Source organism: Loxodonta africana, chromosome 5, assembly GCF_030014295.1.
Source record: "Loxodonta africana isolate mLoxAfr1 chromosome 5, mLoxAfr1.hap2, whole genome shotgun sequence".
Classification (NCBI taxonomy): domain Eukaryota; kingdom Metazoa; phylum Chordata; class Mammalia; order Proboscidea; family Elephantidae; genus Loxodonta; species Loxodonta africana.
The window spans coordinates 28,053,821-28,071,716 of record NC_087346.1 but is presented as its reverse complement, the minus strand read 5'-3'; positions in this window follow the sequence as shown (position 1 = coordinate 28,071,716).

Sequence of the window (17,896 nt, the reverse complement as noted above, 5' to 3'; positions counted from 1 at the left end):
CACAATTTTAACCTGTGATTAAAGAATGTGATATAGCAAAGATATAGTTAATCTATACAGTGTCCAGTTTTAGTGGAAAAAATACATGACATCCCACATATTAACTTTCAAATAAGATAACCTAGTGTTCTTGATTATTGCTTGCCAAAGACTCGTTGAGCATTTCCTTGTTTGGACTTGGAAGAATTTGCTCTGGGACTTGAGCCTAGCCCTTGACTTACTGAAAGACTACAGACTTAGAACAAAGCCAGCAGGCTGAGAAGCCAGCTAGTGAAAATGAAAGCAAGAGGTCCTGGGTCCCAGGCTTAGTGTGTGTTTTTTAGAGAAGGAAGAAGTAGCTGCAGGGTCAGGAGAATGTCACTGGGGCCCTTGAACTTGCTGATGCCAATCAAACCACATTGGCTCCAGATAGATCAACAAAGTCCAGAAGTAAAATGTTTCAATGTTAACGGTTACAGCAATGCCCTGGCTTCTCGGAGATGCCTTCTCTCCCCGAGGTTATTATTTCACCATTTTCCCAGGCACTCCACAGATTGCTGGTTGACACTCCTAGCTCAATAGGCAAAGTGAGTGACAGATTTTCCAACTGAAGCAAGGCTGTGCAAGGTCACAGCTAAGAAAGCATCCACAGCCATGCCCAGTCCCATAGGGCAGCATTTCTAACCATGATATAGTGCTGGGATGTTCTAAAAAGGAAAGGGGATCAACTGGGATGGGCTTGCTGTGCTTAGAAAAGCAGTGTTGTAACTTCTATCTAGTCCATGGGTGAAGGTGGGGAATCAAGGGGGTCTTAAGAATATGAAGTATATACTGTCTTGTAGTAGAGAAATATCAAAACTTTCAAACGTACATGTCTGAGTTTATTTTTTTTCTCACCTGCAGAAGCCTCACCTTTAAAAGTTGAAAACAGGAGTCCCTGGGTGGTGCACATGATTAAGAGTTGGACTACTAGCTGAAAGGTTCGTGGTTTGAGTCCACCCAGAGGCACTGTGAAAGAAAGGACTGGCTCTCTGCTTCTGGCAACTAACAACAAGAAGGAAACCAAAATTCGTAGATTACTATTAACTAAAAGCTGAAAACAAACTTTTGCAGAGGCAAGATGAGACTTATTTTGAACACTGCTGCATTTTGCAGGTGAGACCCCTGAAGCCTGAGAAAACATCAGAGGTCATAAATCTGTTAAGTATTATGAAATATGTTGTGGCTAAAATAAACACCTGTAGAATGAGAAGTCAGGAGCCCACTGATGGGATTCTAGCTTAGCCTCTGTCTGTGTAAACTTCAGAGAGTCCAGTAACCTTTCTGGTTTCGTTAAAAAGATGTGGATCATTAATTGAGTTCAAGGACCTCTTGCAGCTCTCAAATTCCGTGCTAATATAAACTCAGCACCCTGTCTGTGATGGGTTACCACTGTGTTAGTGTTGCCTACGCCATAAAAGCAATTCTCGATAATTTTAAACCGAGGTTCACAAAATAATATTACCTTCTAAAACATTTATTCTGTTCTATTAATTGAAACTATAGACATTTTGCTGCGCTTTGTGAAAGTTCTATATGGCTCCAAAAATGTATCTGTGTGGTGTTGATTTCAGGTGGAAAGTACAGTTATATGGAAAGACGATGTTTCCCTCTGGGTTGGAATGGTCTTTATTCTCTGTTAACAGAGCTTTCACTGCCCCCTGCTGCCCTAAAGAGAGCACTGGATTCCAGCCTAGTTTTTTTATCTGATTGGGGAGGGCCAACCTTTCATTTATGGTCGTTGTTATTCATACTTGCTGGCATATTCCAAGCGTAACACTATCTGACTTGGAAAATTCCCACAGAGAAGTAGCCAATGGCCTGAAACCAAAGAAGCACTATGTTCTTGTGAGTCAGGATTTTCTAAAGTCTTCTGGGGTTTTTATTAATTTCTGGGTGTTCCTGCTACAAGATCACTAATAAATGGAAAGAGTTATTTAATTGGGAAATTGGGAGTTAATTTTTTTTTTCCATAGAATACAGGCTATTTTTTTTAGAAAATGGGAAAAATGAGTAGAATGGCAGCACAAGTGATCTTAGATGAGAACCCTGCTTCTTTAAAAGTGATGTGAAACCAATGTCACTGAACAGCTTGTGTAAAATTGTTGAATGGGAACCTAAACTGCTGTATAAGCCTTCACTGAAAACACAATAAAATATTATTTTTTTAAAAAATGGAGTGAAGCATAATAGATTTGCTTTGTACAAATGTTCTATTGTTGCTTGTATTTAAAAAATTAGAGGCTTAGCGTAAGGAAAAGATTGAGTTCGTTGAGTTTAATTATATCTTCATCTACTTTTAATGAACAGAATTAGGTACAATTTGTGTCCGTTCTCGAGAACTTCTGTTTAATAATACAGTGAAATCTGTGAGAGGTGGAAATCAATGAAACTGCTCTGTGTTTCCGGGTCTCACAGGTTTTCCACCTTTGGCAGGGTGCAGTCTTGCCATTTTTCTATCACTTTCTATTAGTAGAAAATATTTGAGTGTTCTTTCTCAGACAGGTTTCTGCCTTATACAGTTTCCGGCTGTAATAGCAAAAATCAATGACTGACTCTCAGGATGTGCTTGTAATTTGTACTCATTATCCACCTAGGAAACCTGTACCTGAAATCTATTTTACTCCCGAATTATAAATTATCAACAGATTTCATTAACTGAACAATTACGTGACAAATGCCTACCATGTACCAGACACAAACAGAGATAAATAAACGGCATCTCTGTCCTTAGGTTTTATTGAGAAATTTCCAGAGGTTGTGGTCCCATTTGTGTCACCCAAGAGCCCCAGTGGTTTGCTTGTTTCTCGTGAGGATCCACTACACTGTCACTAGGAATACTTTGTGGCTTAGGATTCCTCAATGCTCACTAAGCAAAACACATATGGGTTTTGCATTCCTCTTTTTTTTTTTTTTTTGCTGTATACATTTTAATAACCTGATACCTCCCTTGGATAAGATAAATACATATACTCTTACCACCCTGTTTACCCTCCAATTGGAGTCCCTAGCTGGTGCAAACGGTTGATGTGCTCGGCTGCTGACCAAAAGGTTAGAGGCTCAAGTCCACTCAGAAAGATCTGGTGATCTGCTTCTGCAAAACTTCTGGAGCGTATTTCCACTCTGATACACATGGAGTCACCATGAGTAGGATTCGACTTGACTCTAGGGCAGTTGGTTAATTGGTTGCTTTCCAATCACAAATATGTTTATAAATAATATAAGGATAAATATACTTCTAAGTGCAGATGACCTGATTTTATTGTTTTAAACCTGGAGGGGTTTTAATAGAAAACTGATCCTGTTATATCCAATTACTGTTAAAACAGAGAGCTAAAGATTCAGTGCTTCAGAACCAAGGTGGGTGTCTTTAGTGACTGACATTTAACTGGCTCGTGGTCAATAAATCTATTTAGCAAGTTAGTCTATTTGGTAACCAAGAGTATGTTTTGAAAACACAAGGAATACACAAGGGGCTTTGCTTGAAGCCCCGGAATGCCACATAAGGAATACACAGGGCATTTATCGCTCAATGTTAAATGCTTTGATAAACTTTTTCATTTAGAAATGGTTAAAGTAAGCGTTTAGTTATATTTGCTTCAAAAAATTTCTAGGATTAAATTGTGTAAGTCATATTGTGTGGCTTTTAACTGGGGGCCTTTTTTGCCTTTTCTTAAGAGCCCTGAATGGAAACTCCAAACTTCTTGAGTGTCTTAGCCTAGCCCAAAATGTCTCCATTGGCCACCTCTATGTGGAATCAGAGTGTCCTCCTATTGGGGCATATGGTTTCAGATTCCTTCATCCTACAGCCAACATTGTTCCTCAGTTAGTAGCGTCATAGGAAATTGTCAGGGAGTGTAACCTCTAACTACTGTCCATCAATAAAAAACTGTCCATCAATACTTACCAAAAATTAGTTGATAGAAACTTGTCTACACTAAGGAATGCCTTAAGGAAAAGTGCTCTAGAATTCGTTGCTTTTTATACAGTAAGCATTTTGTAGAATTTTGGGGGGCAATAATTAATTATTCTCTTTTTCCACTTCCCAATTCTGAATCAGTTGGGAAATAGACCAGAGTTAAACAGATGGAGCTAAAATAAAACAAAACAAAAAACCAGCTGCATTATTAGTAAAGTTGGCTTGGAGAACATGGCTTGACCTTTGACCATGAACAGACTTTCTAATGGTTCTCCTCATCTTGGAATGTTCAGATGTGCAGGAAAAGCTGTTCCCCTGGGAGAGTTTCTGGTACACAGCACGTGCTTATAACTGTTAATGAATGAATGACTGCAGCAGTCAGTCAAAGAGGTTGATTTTCCCCTTTTCTCAGAGAAACTTCAAAATAAATTCTAGAGTACATGGAATCTTTTCATTTGTTTTGACCCCTGATGACCCTTCAGAAGCCTCTTCAGACTTCCCAGCTGTTAACATGACACTCTCAGGGGTGGCAGAAAGCTGGGGTGTCTTCAGGACTCAGCACACTCTGGTACCAATGAGAGGTCCCATCAACACCTTTTTCTCTTCCTCCTTTTCCTCCATCTTAAAATATAACATGTTATTCTATGATGTGAAGATGGATATGTTTGATTTCTGAGATTTGCTCCATGCCTAAGGCCAACTGTTTCAGCTCAAGTAGGATTATTTTAAACACCAGCTGCTGCTTAGTAACTTACTCTAATCAATCAACAAATATTTATTGAAGCAAAAGCAAAGAAAAAACAAAAACAAATCCATGACTTGACTCTTAAGAACAAGGAGCCAGATCCTGCTGGTGGTTGTGTTATGACAATGTTTTCAAGACAGCAGAGGGCTGAAATGGCTGAAATCAAAGGTTCCCAAATGTGGGAGATTTGAAGAAGCACTCACACATCCCACCGTCTTTCTAGGTTTTACCTTGAAATTATCAGTTTTACTCACAGTAAAGGTAGACGACATCATGACTTGGACATGAGGCAAAAATGGCGCTTCCTAGTCTTTTAGGATTTAACGCTTATTAAAGTTAATCGGCCTCTGGTGAAGGGCCAGCCTTACTCATGCATTGACAGATGGGAAAGTTACATGGAGAATGGAAACCTAGCTGCGCTTGCCAGGGGAGTGTTTGCTGACTTCTGGGTCTTGACGCTCAAGCAAGCCCACTGCCCTTGAACACAGGAGAGCCAAGACAGTAAGACAAAGGATTGGTTGGCACCAACTTTTCAATTCAGTGGCTCAGTGGTCATGGGAGATCATGGCTCAACAGCTATCAGGCTCTCTAACAATCAAGCTACCTACTTTTCCCATGGGGAGAAGCGACAGAAAGGACCCAGAGATATTTAATATTGTCCCACTAGTGAGAGGAATAGAATTTCCCTAATTTAAGAAAATATAAAAAGGGGTGTAATGATTTTCCCAACACCAAATTATTCTACAGGGGTAGTTCTCACAAGTGTGAACCTGTAACAGTACAAAGGCTCTGCAAATGGTCCTAACCACCCACTTGAGGTTTACCTTTAGAACTTTATTTAATCGCCACAGAAATTATGTAGGAATTAAGTCGTGATTGAGACCCTCATCAGAACATAATAGAAAGAAGACAGATGAATCTTTACCATATACGCAAAGAAATATCCTGAGACTCCAAGCAAAATCTGATCCCCTTATGTTTTCCATTTAGGAAAATAAAATATTTTCTATCTTTTTACCCGACGACTCCAAATATGAGGGAACTAATTTGTCTAAACTAACTCATAAGGAAGCTTAGCAAATGTGTCTTTTATGTGCTGACCCCAATTTTGTCTCATCTCTTGTTGCATTCTCCTCCTAGGATTGCTGAGAGTTAGAGATATCGTAAGTGAAGACATTTCATCCATTGCCTAACCCTTTAGGTCTCACATTTCTAGGCTTGAATCACAGCTCTCCCATGTACTAGCTATGTGACCTTGGGCAAGCAACTAAATCTATGGCTCAGTGTTCTCTTTTTATGTATAAAACTGGAATAGTAATACCTATCTTTGAAAACACATGGTGGATGCTTAATGCTTTTAGTACCTTTCCATTGAAAGTTCAAAATGAATTAAGTATCACAGGATCAAAAATATGTATTTTGAAAGCTGGCTGTCCCTTTCCACCTCCCAACAGCTCTCCTCACCCACACTATTTTTGGAAGGCAACAAGGTAGAGTGGAAAGCATTTGAACTTTTATGTGAAATAGTTCTGGATTTGCAGTTCTGCTGTGCTGTTTATAAGCTGTGTGACCATAGGGTAAGTGATGTAAAAGCTCTAATTCTTTCACTGTGCTAAAAATGTTATCATAATAAGGAAAGAGACCCAAATCCAGAAGCTTATGCATTTAGAGAATTATAGTATCCCAAATATCAGATTTCCTCTGCCTTTTAAAAAGTAGTTTGTATAAAAACCAAACCAGTTGCCATTGAGTCAATTCCGATTCATAGTGGTCCTACAGGGCAGAGTAGAATTGCTCCATAGGGCTTCCAAGGCTGCAAATCTTTACGGAAGCAGACTGCCACATTTTTCTTCTATGGAGTGGCTGGTGCATTCAAACTGTCAACCTTTTGGTTAGCAGCTGAGTGCTTAACCACTGCACAACCAAGCCTCCTTTTATATATCATAAACCCATTGCTGTCGAGTCAATTCTGACTCATAGCAACCCTAAAGGACGGAGTAGAACTGCCCCATAGGGCTTCCAAGGAGCAGCTGGTAGATTCAAACTGCCGACATTTTAATCAGCAGCCGTAGCTCTCAACCACCGCACAGCCAGGGCTCCTTTATATATATTAGGAGGTCTTCAATGATTCATTCACTTATAGTAAGGCATACACGTACACTAAGTGTGTGCACAAGCCCACGCATGTGTGCGTGCACGCGCGCACACACACACACACACACACACACACACACACACACCATGCAGAGGTCAGCTTCCCTTCGGGATGGTGCCAATTTCTATGAGAAAGCCCCGGCACAATGCCAAGGATAACTGAGATTCTGTTACCGCAGTGAATGAGGATGGGCTAATCCCTCTGCATGTCAGGTTTGGCTAACCACCTTAAAAATTTCCCTTCATCAAATGTAAATATGTGTCTTGCCAAGTACTTTCCATTTAATTTATTAGCTTCATGATTTTCTTTGGAAATTTAATCTATGTGTGTTGAGTTATTTACTGAACGCTTAATACCATTAGAAAAATGCCAGTTCAGATCCAGAAAGTTCCTTCCCCCTGAAAAAGACCACCGAAAAATCCACATTTTTTCTTCCTGCTTTTTTTTAAAAATAATATTTTATTGTGTTTCAATGAAAGTTTACACAACAAATTAGGTTTCCATTTGACAATTTCTGCACAAGTTGTTCAGTGACATTAGTTACATTTTTCACAGTGTGTCAACCTTTTCATTAATTTCATTTTGGTTGTTTGATTTCCAGTACTCTAGTTTCCCTGCTCTGCCCCCAACCCCTATCCCTTCTCATCTTCGCTTTGGAGTAATTGTAAACCTTTTGGTCTCATATAGATGGTTTTTTAATGGAGTCACATACTCACGGATAATATCCTTTATTTTGTGTGCCAATCCATTATTTTGCTAAAAGGTAATAGTTTTGGTTAAAGGTTTAAAGAGTATCCAAGGGCGATAGTCTCAGGGAGTTCTCTAGTCTCAACTGGTCCAGTAAATCTGGATGTTTTAAGAATTTGAGTTCTTTTCTGCATTTTTCTCTCATTCTATTCCATCTGGGTCCATCTATCACGGTCTTGATCAGAACGATGGTAGTAGTGGCAGGGCACCGTCTAGTTCTTCTGATCTCAGGTCTTCCTTTTTGTTTTAACCACAATTTAATAGAGTTTTCATCAGGATCAGAACTAAAACAGAACTCAAGTTTGGTCCTGAAGTTTCGTACAAGTTATATGGGCTACACCAACAGTAGACTCTGATCATACAAACTAGAAACAAACTATACTGAAATAAACAATCTGCTGTCACTCAAAATGTATTTTTAAAATTTGTTTTGTATTACCCTATTTTAAGATTTGTCTTTCTTCAGCAAAAGGGAGGTCAGGTGCTAAAGTGCCCATTTCACAGCTGAGAACACTGATCTAGAAAAGACGAACAATTTACTTGTCTTGGTAACATACTGTATATTTTGGAAAGGAAAGTAGAGAATGAGACTTAACCATAACTTGTCGTCGTTAGGTGCCGTCGAGTCGGTTCCGACTCGTAGTGACCCTATGCACAACAGAACGAAACACTGTCCGGTCCTGAGCCATCCTTACAATCGTTGTTATGCCTGAGCTCATTGTTGCAGCCACTGTGTCAATCCACCTCACTGAGGGTCTTCCTCTTTTCCACTGACCCTGTATTCTGCCAAGCATGATGTCCTTCTCCAGGTACTGATCCTTCCTGTCAACATGTCCAAAGTATGTAAGATGCAGTCTCGCCATCCTTGCCTCTAAGGAACATTCTGGCTGTACTTCTAAGACAGATTTGTTCATTCTTTTGGCAGTCCATGGTATATTCAATATTCCTCACCAACACCACAATTCAAAGGCGTCAATTCTTCTTTGGTCTTCCTTATTCATTGTCCAGCTTTCATATGCATATGATGCGATTGAAAATACCATAGCTTGGGTCAGGTGCACCTTAGTCTTCAAGGTGACATCCCTACTTTTCAACACCTCAAAGAGGTCCTTTGCAGCAGATTTACCCAGTGCAATACATCCTTTGATTTCCTGACTGCTGCTTCCATGGCTGTTGATTGTGCTGGATCCAAGTAAAATGAAATCCTTGACAACTTCAATATTTTCTCCATTTATCATGATGTTGCTCAATGGTCCAGTTGTGAGGGTTTTTGTTTTCTTTATATTGAGGTGCAATCCATACTGAAGACTGTGGTCTTTGATCTTCATTAATAAGTGCTTCAAGTCCTCTTCACTTTCAGCAAGCAAGGTTATGTCATCTGCATAACGCAGATTGTTAATGAGTCTTCCTCCAATTCTGATGCCCTGTTCTTCTTCATATAGTCCAGGTTCTTGTATTATTTGCTCAGCATACAGATGGAATAAGTATGGTGAAAGGATACAACCCTGGTGCACACCTTTCCTGACTTTAAACCAATCAGTATCCCTTTGTTCTGTCTGAACGACTGCCTCTTGATCTATGTAAAGCTTCCTCATAAGCACAATTAAGTGCTCTGAAATTCCCATTCTTCGCAACGTTATCCATAATTTGTTATGATCCACACAGTCGAATGCCTTTGCATAGTCAATAAAACACAGGCAAACATCCTTCTGGTATTCTCTGCTTTCAGCCAGGATCCATCTGACATCAGTAATGATATTCCTGGTTCCACATCCTCTTATGAAACCAGCCTAAATTTCTGGCAGTTCCCTGTCAATATACTGCTGCAACCGTTTTTGAATGATCTTCAGCAAAATTTTGCTTGCGTGTGATATTAATGATATTGTTCTATAACTTCCACATTCGGTTGGATCACCTTTCTTGGGAATAGGCATAAACAGGGATCTCGCCCAGTCAGTTGGCCAGGAAGCTGTCTTCCATACTTCTTGGCATAGACGAGTGAGCGCCTCCAGCGCTGCATCTGTTTGTTGAAACATCTCAATTGATATTCCATCAATTCCTGAAGCCTTGTTTTTCGCCAGTGCCTTCAGAGCAGCTTGGACTTCTTCCTTCAGTACCATCAGTTCCTGATCATATGCCACCTCTTGAAATGGTTGAACATCGACTAATTCTTTTTGGTATAATGACTCTGTGTATTCCTTCCATCTTCTTCTGATGCTTCCTGCGTTGTTTAATATTTTCCACATAGTATCCTTCACTATTGCAGCTCAAGGCTTGGATTTTTTCTTCAGTTCTTTCATCTTGAGAAACACCGAGCATGTTCTTCCCTTTTGGTTTTCCATCTCCAGCTCTTTGCACATGTTGTTATAATACTTTACTTTGTCTTCTCGAGAGGCCCTTTGAAATCTTCTGTTCAGTTCTTTTGCTTCATCAATTCTTCCTTTTGCTTTAGCTGCTCGACGCTCAAGAGCAAGTTTCAGAGTCTCCTCTGACATCCATCTTGGTGTTTTCTTTCTTTGTTGTCTTTTCAATGACCTCTTGCTTTCTTCATATATGATGTCCTTGATGTCCTTGCACAACTCATCTGGTCTTCGGTCACTAGTGTTCAATATGTCAAATCTGTTCTTTAGGTGGTCTCTGAATTCAGGTGGGATATACTCAAGGTCATATTTTCGCTCTCGTGGACTTGCTCCGATTTTCTTCAGTTTCGGCTTGAACTTGCATATGAGCAAGTCTGTTCCCCTGGCCATGTTCTGACTGATGATATTGAGCTTTTCCATCATCTCTTTCCACAGATGTACTCAATTTGATTTCTGTGTGTTCTGTCTGGCAAGGTCCATGTGTATAGTCACTGTTCATGTTGGTGAAAGAAGGTATTTGCAATGAAGAAGTCGTTGGTCTTGCAAAATTCTACCATTCAATCTCTGGCATTGTTTCTATCACCAAGGCCATATTTTCCAACTACTGATCCTTCTTCTTTGTTTCCAACTTTCGCATTCCAATCACCAGTAATTATGAATGCATCTTGATTGCATGTTTGATCAATTTCAGACTGCAGCAGCTGATAAAAATCTTCTATTTCTTCATCTTTGGCCTAGTGGTTGGTGCATAAATTTGAATAATAGTCGTATTAACTGGTCTTCCTTGTAGGCATATAAATATTATCCTACCACTGACAGTGTTGTACTTCAGGCTAGATCTTGAAAAGTTCTTTTTGACAATGAATGCAACACCATTCCTCTTCAAGTTGTCGTTCCCAGCATAGTAGACTATATGATTTTCTGATTCAGAATGGCCAATAGCAGCCCATTTCAGCTCACTAATGCCTAGGATATTGATGTTTATGTGTTCCATTTCATTTTTGATGATTTCCAATTTTCCTAGATTCATACTTAGTACATTCCAGGTTCTGATTATTAATGGATGTTTGCAGCTGTTTCTTCTCATTTTGAGTCATGCCACATCAGCAAATGAAGGGCCTGAAAGCTTTACTCCATCCACGTCGTTGAGGTTGACTCTACTTTGAGCAGGCAGCTCTTCCCCATTCATCTTCTGAGTGCCTTCCAACCTGGGGGGCTCATCTTCCAGCACTATATCAGACAGTGTTCTGCTGCTATTCATAAGGTTTTCACTGGCTAATGCTTTTCAGAAGTAGACTGCTGGGTCCTTCTTCCTAGTCTGTCTTAGTCTGGAAGCCCAGCTGAAACCTGTCCTCCATGGGTGATCCTGCTGGTATCTGAATATCTGTGGCATAGCTTCCAGCATCACAGCAACACACAAGCCCCCACAGTAGGACAAACTGACAGACACATGGGGGAACCATACCTTAGAGTTAAACAACTACTACATTTCATCTAAGAAAAGGCGCATTTTTACAACAAGAGACATTTACTCTTGTTTACCCGATGAGGGAGTAAATTATAGGGCCCAAAGGGAATCAGCCATAATAAGCAAGCAGCAACTGTAGCTTCTCTAGATGAGATGACCTGGAAACAAAGGCTTTATATTATGAGAGCTCTCAGGCCCTAGACATTCCATACTTAGTTATGATGGTGGTTCTTTTTAGAGCCAAGTGATATAACATGTTTTCTTATGAATATTTTTCTTATGAATAGTCAGTCCATGCTTGACTCCCTTGCCCATCCTTGGCCAATGGACCAATAAGGCCAATTCCCAGGATATTGTATAAATCTTTGGACTTCTCGCCAGATTATGTTTGAATTCCCTCATAGTTCTTTCATCCACATTAATGTCTTCAATTCCTATATCCATCCTAAACTGTTATATTTAGTCCTTCTCTCACATTTGCCATCTAGTCTCATTTCAACAATTCAGCAGATTTCAGCACATTCCTCTACTTGAATACTTGCTAGCAACATCTTCAAATATAATCAGTGTTATTACTGAAAAATCATGGAAAGAGAGCTGGGATTTTAGGGTTCTTTGCCAAAAATTGTGATCGCCCGTCCTATATTTCTTGCTTCTATACTTGACACCACCATTGTGGTGACCATTGTGGTGTCAATTATAAGACTTTGGTATGACTTTGGAGTCATTCTTGAATTCTGCTTTTCTACATATCACATCACTTACTGAGTCTGTGGTTTTTGCTTCACATTGTGTCTTTTATCTCCTTCATATGGGTTAATTGCAAATAAATTCTAATGCAGGCTCCCATCGCCTCATGTCTGCACAACTTTAATGGTTTCTTGTCTTCTCTGTCTTCAGTCTTCTCCCCTCCAGTCCATCTCGCACACTGACTAATCTCCCGGGATGCTTAAGGATTAACAATAATTTCTCTTTGCTATTAGATTATGTCGTGTCTCTTCCTGGCATTTAAAACTGTTTGTTTGTTTTTTAATTTTATTGTGCTTTAGGTAGAAGTTTACAGTGCAAGTTAGTTTCTCATTCAAAAATTCGTACACAAATTGTTTTGTGACATTGATTGCAATCCCCGCATTGTGTCAGAAATCTCCACCTTTCCCTTTCCATCTTGGGTGCCCTGTGTCCATTCGTGCAGCTTTCCTGTCCCTTCCTGCTTTCTCGTCTTTGCTTTTCAGCAGGTGTTGCCCATTTGGTCTTGTATACTTGATTGAACCAAGAAGCCTATTCCTCAAGAGTGTTATTGTTTTTTTTATGGGCCTGTATAATCTTTGGCTGAAAGAGTGGACTTCGGGTGTGGCTTCAGTTCTGAGTTAGCAGGGTGCTTGGGGCCATAGTTCTAGGGGTTCCTACAGTTTCTGTCAGACCAGTAAGCTGGTTGTTTTTACAAAACTATTTTTTAATGTGGTTACATTCCACTAATCCAACTTTATTTTCAACTACCTGTCACACACCCTCCCACCCTTGTTAGGTCAGGCTCTGTACCACTCAAGAACACACCATCCTCTTTTCCGTCACTGTCCTGCCATCCTTATATTATGACTCACATATAGCCCAGTTGTAGAGGATAAAGGAGCTGGAAAAAGACCTGCATATATGATTTTTCGGAGTTAGATGCCCCAATCTATCTAGTACTAGAAAAGAGTACTAGTAGAAGAGTTTGGGGCAAGCATGGGAACAGAAAATTGGAAGTAGTCTGGGCAAGCAGTTCCTTTCAGAAAAAGCTGAACTTCAAGAGTGTAAATGAATAAATGTGTGAAAAACAGAGATGAAGGATCCAAGACAGCCATTATTGGAAATCTAGGGATATAGACAAACAGCACCTGGGATATCTACTAATAAGGAGTAGTAGAGTACAGGTAATGAGGTTAAATCCAACAGCAGGACCTCTATCCCTGGGAGGGAGGAAGCCATGGGGGAAGGACAAGAAAGGACGCCCATCCTAGAAAAGCTAGGCTACCAGGAAGTTATAAGTGGCAGAATGCAGAGAATAAGACAGGCAGGAATGTAATTACAGAATTTGTTCTTTAGCACAAGGCAGAAGCCTAATTGTCAAGACTGAGACACTCAGAGTCCAGGCTAGCATCAAGTGACCCAGTCCAGGGCCCCAAATACACAGGGCTAAGACTATGTGCTCCAGAGCGCCAGAGGGCATCTACCATAATAAAAGCCTTTGGATTTGAATTTCATTCCCCCGCCACCCATTTTATGATCATGGGTAGGTTCCTAAACTTTCATGAGCCTTGATTTCCTTCTATATAAATGTGGAAAAAATATTATTTCACAGATTAAGTGTGAAGGTTAAATAAAGTGCCTAATATGGAGCCTGCCATTTCATAATGGGTCCCCTGAGCCCCTGCCAGAGCTTCTGAAATCTCTCCTTCCCCAGAACACGATTGGCCGTAGCGGCTGAGGTGGTGCTGAACCTGGGTGTGGGATACTGCCATTCTACTGAGGTGGGAGAGGCTAGAACTCAGGTGTGACCTTGCTCCAGGCTGGAATACCTTCCCTCCTCGCTCTTCTCATCTTTCTGACCAATCCTGAACATGACTCATTCTCAACACAAGTCCCACCTCCCCTCTAAAGCAACAACTCTGCTCTATAGAGATTTCTCCATTCTTTTAGGCTCTTTTGAATCATGTTCATTAGTCATGACCGTGTAAAGTTTCAGTAATCCAGTTTTTATTATTTTCAAGCAATCTCTAAGACCCATGGTGTCACCATTTGTAATTTTGCAAAGACATAGCTTCCACTCAGGAGTTGTACACATCTGGTTTGAGGCATGGGTCACTAGCCAAGTGAGCAAACTCAGCGAATCAGCCTCTACCAAAAGTTCAACTTAGTTTTGATGACCCTAAGTTGTTGATGCATGAATATTTTATGAGGGAATTATATGCTATTATGAATTTGTGGACTGGGGATTTTCTAAGACATCTGGATAAATTCCTTGAGAATGTCCATGGTCTACAATATTGTTATTTACTGATTTTTTGTTGCCTGTTGCTCCTTAGCCAGATTTGCCTAACTAAGTTTCAAGCCACTTTAGGAATGAGCAGAGTCCCTGGGTGGTGTAAATGGTTAACATACTTGTTGCTAACCAAAGGTTAGAAGTTTGAGTCTACCCAAAGGCACCTTGGAAGAAAGGCTTGGTGATCTACTTCTGAAAAATCAGCCATTGAACACCCTATGGAGCACAGTTGTACTCTAACACACATGGGGCCATTATGAGTTGCAATTGATTTGACAACAGCTGGCTTGGTTTTGGTTCTAAAAATGAGCAGTTTCTTGTTTCCCTTGGTTCCCTTACAGTTTAGCCCAAAGCTGCCTTCACAATGAACATTCAACATGCAGTTGTTGATTGATTCAATGATTACATCTTGTGGCCATTTTGTTTATCTTTTGGAATTCTAAATAGTCATTTTCTTCAATTGTCCAGTTACTAAATACGACATTTTCCCTAACATATTAAAACAGCAAGTAAAACACAAAAGAGCTATGTCTAATGCTTTTTTTTTTTTTTTTTTTTTGACAAAAAGAACCATGGACAAGCCATTTGCAGGGAAATTTTGGCTCCACATCATCCTTGTCACCAGCTGGCTCATGAACAATCAGGGTAATTTATATTACCTTGTTCTGTTTATGGACTGTGTATTTGTATTGAAATGGATTTCCACCTGTTCTAGTGATTTGCTGAAATGGGAAAACACTCAGCCTCATTTACAAGGTCATGATTATTAATGTCCAATCACATCTCTCCCAATCTGCTTCCAGGTTTTTTTTTCTCTCTTTAATTTTCTAAAAACATGTTCTATACTTTTGAAAAAATGCCAGGATGTTATGACTAATCATGGGTACAAATGTACATGCATATATCACACTCAATACTCCTGACAGGGCACACACATATACATGCTTAGCTCATCTTTCGGAAGGTGGCTGTGACCTTTTTATGCACAGGCCTCTTAACTTTTGCTACTTGTCCAACTTCTTGTTCTAGCCTATGTAAAAAAAGCGGCCTTAAATTCAATAATCCCCCTCCTCCACCACCCCCCCCGACACCATTTCCAACATCATCACTTGTTATGGATTGAATTGTGTCCCCCCAAAATATGTGTCATCTTGGCTAGGCCATGACTCCCAGCATTGTGTAGTTGTCCACTGTTCTGTGATCTGATGTGATTATCCTATGCATTATAAATCCTAATCTCTATGATGTTAATGAGGCAGAATTAGAGGCAGTTATGTTAATGAGGCAGGACACAATCCACAAGATTATGTGGTATCTTGAGTCAATCTCTTTTGAGATATGAAGGAAGTGAGCAGAGAGGAGAGGGACTTCCTACCACCAAGAATAAAGAACCAGGAGCGGAGTGCCTCCTTTGGACTCGGGGTTCCTGCCCTGAGAGGCTCCTAGGCCAGGGAAGACTGATGACAAGGACTTTCCCCCAGAGCTGAGAGGGAGAAAGCCTTCCCCTGGAGCTGGTGCCCTGAACTTGGACTTCTAGCCTCTCAAACTGTGAGAGAATAAATTTCTCTTTGTTAAAGCCACCCACTTGTGGTATTTCTGTGACAGCATCACTAGTTAACTGAGACATCACTCTAGTTCAAACCTTTATCATTTTTTACTTGTTCTAAGGTGATAGTCTTCCAGAGGCATTTTAGATAATTCTTTTCCCCTTTTGAATTACTCTGTACATGGTGTCCATGCTTGCAACCTTATTTTATACCTCTTATCTCCACAGTACAAAATAAAAACACCTTCTAATTTAGCTCCCGTCTTCCTGCCCACTTACCTCCTTCTATTCCCCCACATAAACCCTCTGCCTGCCTAGCTTGAACATTGGCTATCCTGTTCTTAAGCTAACTTGAAGGGAAAATGTTCCGAATGAAAATAAATTATATTATTTTTATGAAAATAAATTATATTATTTTTATTAATGATGGCTGCTACTAATAATGCTATCTATATACACATACCATGTAGTAAAACTTCTTCCTCTATTTCCTGAAAATACTGTTTTTTCAGCCTATTTCAATTAATCTTCCTTTTTTGGGCGGGGCCATTCAAACCTTACATTTCAGTATATCTTCTTGAGGCACAGAGAGGAAGAGTTGTTACTCTGCTTATGCTTCCTCTTGTATTTTCTCTAGAACATTCCTCAACCGTGATCACCCATTTTCTGACTGGAATTCCTGGTAGAGTAAAACCACACTTAAGTCCATACCCACTTTTCCTAGAACTGTCTGGTGTTGGCTTGGCAAGTTCTACCTAGTTCCTTCCTTGGCCATCCTCCTCCCAGGAGCTGTGGGACCACAGTGAACCACATTCTTCCTCCTTCCCCCCACAACCCACGCACATGCCATCATTCCAGAGCAAAAATTGACTCATTTTCTGTGGAACTGTTTGGGCTTAACAAAATAACAGAGCAATATGTGATTTCACTTAAGATTACAAAAAAAAACGTCAGCCATAAGTATCATCATCACCAGTTAGAGTTATCTGTAACTGGTTTCCAATTCCAACGTATAAAATGAGTAAAAGTGGACCTGCTTTGGTTAGAGAGGGGAAGGAAGAACGGACCCTGGCTTGGACCCCACCTTGACTTATGCCTGTGACACACACCTCTCTGCATATCAATCTCTAATTGACTAATCTGTGCAAATGTTACCTTTTACAATTGAAGAAATAGCCCAGAAAGGTTAAGGGACTCACTTAAGTCATATAACCAGTCTGAGGCAGAGCTGATTCTAAATCCCAAGTTTCTAAGTAGAGTGTCTTTTCCAGGACTTTTCCAGGTAACCTCTAAAGAACTTATTTCTACTCGTTAGACTAGGTCAGTTCATCTTTGTGCCCAAGAGCAGTTAAGGAGACCTAGCATTTCCCTTGCTGAAAATCATTTATTATTGAAGGAGATTTATGATTAACCAAAACCACCCAAAGTACCTGAAAACAATACAACAAACCACAAAGGGCAGACAGCACAGCGGGCGATTCCACCTGGCACCCCTGTTCCAGGATGGACTATGTGGCTTTCCTGAGTAGCCCTAACAGCCCTGCATTGGACGTGCCTCGTTAGCACTGCACAGAATAACCCAGCGGAATCTTAAGCCTCCTCATCCCTTTGATGGGGAAGTGTCTCCCTTTCTCCATAAACAACCAGGGAAGAGAATCATAGACATTAGAGGGTCTTGATGGTGGTCAATTAGAGCAGAACCCCCACAGAGCTACCAGTATGGGGCATCACATCAATGTCCCCCTCCACGCAGCAATCCTTGTGATTAATGTAATCACTGTAATTACTGCCCTTCCTTTTGAGAGTCTTGACTACCCAGAAACAAGGGGAAGAGTTGAATGTTTTCCCTGAATGCATCTTTTCCAAACTACTGTCCATCCTTTGTTATAGAACATGATACCATGAGTCTGATGAGG